Raw genomic sequence first — 4,845 nt, 5'->3', positions numbered from 1 at the left:
TTAAGTTGTTAATTTCATTGTATTGATTAATAATTTTGTTGTGTGCAGATTTTATGACTGGACCGAAAATTAAACAAGTCCAACGTGATGATAATATTCAGCTTTGAGCAAAAATGCTATATGATATGTGGCTGAATTATTATGTTAGTTGGGTCAGAAAATTATTGTGCAAGCCCAAATTTAATCTTTGTTGCAAGACCAACAAAGCTTGGTCCGAAATTAAAAGAAGGAAGAAAGCAAAAGTTGCATGCCTTCCATAGATACTCACTCCCCTCTTTGAATGGAATTCAAATTCATTTAAATGGACTTAATAGCATTGATAATAGGAGAGAGAAAATTCAAAATTGATTTGATGGCTTTTATTACTCTCACACGTTACTAAGCATGGAGAGTGGGGAATTAACTCATTTTAGTTTTATTTATCAATTACATTGAAAGCTTTTCTCTCTTCTCTCTCCTTTCTCTTTCGGTCATGTCTAGCAGAAAAAGAGGATTAGAGTAAGCTATCAGAGAAAATCACAGAGAATCTATGAACAAGCAAGAGGCTAAGGTGATGATGGCCTTAGCAAAAAGAAGATCCAAGGTATGGTGTGGCTGAGATCTTTAGCACTAAAGGTAAGATGTGGTGAAGAAGCCTCAAGATCTCCATGCCAAAAAATGGTAGCAATCCATTTCGGTCAGAGAAGAAGATCACTGGGGTATGGCTCGTTTTTACTTTTTGTTCATCCATCACAGAAGGTAGCTACTGTAGCTACGTGGAGGAGGAAGCAGAAGTAGAGCAGATGGAGCTGTCAAAATCAAGGGTTCATCAAGGGTCAGAAATCCTTCTTGGGGACCAAGTCAAGATGGAAGGCTCGGATTGATGAAGCTTGATGAGAAGGGATGAGAAAGAGGTAATTGCATGTTGGTTTTTGCTTTCGGTTCCCTCTCTTTTCTCTTTGTCCAAACCGGTTTTGGTGTTGAAGAAGAAAAAGTTGGCTCGGTTGAACCGTTTCTATCTTGGAGGCTTCCCCTTCTATAATAAGGGTGAACAGTCAAGGCTTGAGACAAGGGAGAGTAAGCACAGAGTTCTCATAGCTACCCAAGCTAACAGAAGTTCTTCTCCTTCAATATTTTTTATTTTGTATTCTTTTCTTTAAGTTTTGTCTGTTTGAGTCTCATGGTGAAAAAGACAAACAGTGTGAGGTTTATAAGAAAAAGCCTGTGAGAGAAAAAAGGCAGAGTGTACAAAATTAAAGAAAAAGTCATAGGTGTCCTAGAGGTCCTTTGTACATCTATGTGTTGTGTATCATGATTCTGTGGGAATCCCCTTGCAAGTTGGGTTAGCACTTAGCAGTTGAAAGCTTGGTAGGTGACCAAGTCAAGTTCGGGATTGGGGATAGATTCTGGACTTGTTCCGAATAGGAAGGGTAGTTCCTAGGGAGAATTGGTGTCTGTAATCTGTATGATTATAGTGAAATTCCATCATTGTTGTGATGGAGACTGGATGTAGGCTGTATTGCACTTAGTAGCTGAACCAGGATACTTCTTGGTATGATTCTTTCTCTTTCTCTTCTACTCCATTTCTGATTCTGTTGCATAGGAGACAAAATTGAAAAATATCTCCTGACTGGTTACGAGACAAAAAGAAAATGTCTCTTGACTAGTTACGAGACAAAAAGAAGAAAAATCTCGTGAAGTTATTTCAAAGGGAAGAAAGTAACACTCAGCGAAAAGGGGCTAAGATTCAACTCCCCCTTCTCTTAGCCACTGATTACCATCATTCAGGAATTCCTAAATCAGTTTATATGTAGGTGCAAGTCGAGACATCCAGGTCGAAAAAAGAGGACTCAAATTTCTAGGGGAGCACTTTTAAAAACTCGATCAGTAAAGTATGAAGCCTTTACATTGTTACAGAAAATTAAAGGTAAATGTTCTTGTGGTGATGGGAAGAAAGAAAAAATAGAATCAATTTGTTCTTGACTTGCCAAAGGACCAAAGAAAGAGTACAAGACTCCATTAATTAAGAATGGCAAAAATACCTAGCGACACTTGAGATTAGAGGTTTCTACCTTCAGGTTTTGGGCTCTCAAAGCTCCATCTTTATCATAGAACGCTGTTTCAGCCACTAATAGAGGAAGAGGAAGGGATTTATCTCATTCTTAACTGTGAAAGGCGTGTTACTCGGAGAGAAAATGATTAGAGTTTTCAAGAGGCAAGTTTCTTGAAAATTGGAGGATGATTTGATTTAAGGAGTGGAATGTTTTATTCAAGAAAATTCTCATTAAAACCCAGAAAATTATGCATTCTCAGAAAAAGCATGCGTGTTATTTTAAACGAGGCATAATTATTTTTCAAATTTTAAAGAATTCAAAATGTTACACGTGCTCGGCACGAGGAATATTAAAACTGGTACTTTTGAACAAAATAACAAGTTTTAAAGGGATAATTTGTTGGTACAAAAATAGATTTTTCTCGACAAGAAGACGTTTTGACTGCCAATGATTTTGACTATAGAAGCAGAGACATGTAAGCTTGAAGTTGAAGAAAGATGGTGCAAAGATTATCAAAGTCGAAAGGTAGTTATTGCCTTTTCTTGAGCATCAAGGTTTGCTACTCGACCATCAAAACCAATTGGAAGACATGGGCGTAGAATTTGAGGAGCAAGCTGAAGAGATATGGGACTTAAAGATCAAAGAAGACGTGGGTATCAAAACTTGGGGATCAAGATTACTCGTGGTCAAGACAAGGTCATGGTTGAAAAAAATGAGGAAGTAAGATAGTGGACAACATGCTCCAAGACAAGTTCATCTCCATGACTTATAAATAGTAGAAACTTAGAAAAATTCAAAACTTCAATCAAGAACACTAGATCATCACATAAACTCATAAAATTCTCAATCTCTACAACGCAACGAAAGAATATAGAGTATAAGTGCATGTGAATGTTAGAAGTCAATTTTTATTTATTTATTTATTTATTTTAAATATTTGGTTCATTATCGTTTATTTTGTTTAAATTTTGTTATATATTATTTTGCTTTGATCAATATTTTACAATTTTTATTGTTGTTTATTTTTTTGATATTCTTTCACTAATAATTTTGACGTAAAAATATCTTAATACCATAATTAAGTAATTTTCAGATCGAATTCACTATTTTTTTCAAACAAATTATATCTACTCTTCGATATTCAAGATATTGATATAAACTTAATTTTAACATTCTATCAAAACACCCGGTTGAAATTACAAAAAATCTGGTGAAACAATTACAATAACCGATTGTTAATGTTTCTAAGAGCTCATACACAGGATATCACACAAAGATTTAATTAATTTCTCATGCTCAAGAGATAAATGCATGACATACACGTTTCTAAATATGTCGACGTCCAACAGCCCCACATAGCTACTCACTTATTGTTTGAACAATTCCAATAATGTCCTCTCACTTTCGATGTTCTCTTTCTTTCTTTTTTTCTTTTTTTTTAATAAAAAGAAAAAACACATAAATAATAATATTTAAATGCAATCAAAAGAAAAATACATTTCAAACAAACATAATTGGCTATCTAACATAATCATATATAAGTTAATTTCATAAAAATAAATTGTAATTTTGTAAAGTTCGTTTGACGACCTTTTGATTAAGATTAATGGTAATCATATTAAGATTTGGGAAATATTAGGGAGATAAAAAAACAGTCAGAATTTGTCTTATTTAGCATTCATTAATTGTCGTAACAATTAATAAATGCTAAATAAGGTAAGTTATGACTGTTTTTGGCTAATTTTCTTTGGTTACCAAACATTTTCGTTAAGATTTATACTAAAACAAATAGTTAATGACGTAGAATTAATTTATGTAACTTGATTCCCATGTAGCACCCAAAAGCTAAATGATCTTGTTTGGTTATAAAATTTTGTAGAGCAATAACATTTCTTACATAAAATTATATGATTATAACAATACTCTCACTCCCTCTTTCTTGCTAGTACCATGAAAATTTAAACCTTAATTACGCACTTGAATTAAAAAATATTAGAAATATCTTCTAAATAAATTCAAATAAATATACAAATTACCATCCTTAATTATCATATTTTCCTATATTTATTATATTCTCTCTTATACACTTTCTCCCCGTTAATTATCTAACAAGGTAACCAAACAATATATATAATCATATTTACATGAATTCAAAAGCGATTAAAAATATAAAAATAATACAATGGTGCGTAGTTGCATTGAATTTTAATATGTATACAAAGTTTAATTATTTTTATAATCGTTTTTTTTAGAAAATATATAAAAAATATCTATAAATATATACAAATAAATAATAATTGATATAATAATTAACACTGAAAGATGTCATGAAATTATTTTTTCAAAAATTTAAATGATTAAAAATAGGTATATGAATAATTAAATATTTAACACGTCTCTCATGCAATAGTTTATTTTTGGATTTGTGTACATTTTTTGTATTAATTTTTTTTATTTATCTTTTACTTTTAAAAAAAATAAAAATTAAACTCCAAATTTGTTTGTCATAGAAATTTTAATAATATATTCTAAAATCAATTCTTCTAAATGTTTAAATTAATAATGTATTCTCAATACTTACTTGAACATATCGATAAATTAACCCTTAGACTAATCAAAGTTGGTTACAACGGAAAATTATTTTGTGATTGAGAGCTACAGACATTTTTGAAATATAAAGATTTGTTTGTTTGTCCTGCGTCGAACATGTATATCTTATCCTCGTGTATTTCTCTGCTCTAAAACAGTTCTCACAAGCCAGCTTCACTTAATTAATAATAATTAAAGCAACTATATATCTATATGTCTTTGC

This window comes from Arachis hypogaea, chromosome 15 (genome assembly GCF_003086295.3).
Source record: "Arachis hypogaea cultivar Tifrunner chromosome 15, arahy.Tifrunner.gnm2.J5K5, whole genome shotgun sequence".
NCBI lineage: Eukaryota > Viridiplantae > Streptophyta > Magnoliopsida > Fabales > Fabaceae > Arachis > Arachis hypogaea.
The sequence above is the reverse complement of the archived record's forward strand: the minus strand, read 5'-3'. Positions refer to the sequence as shown.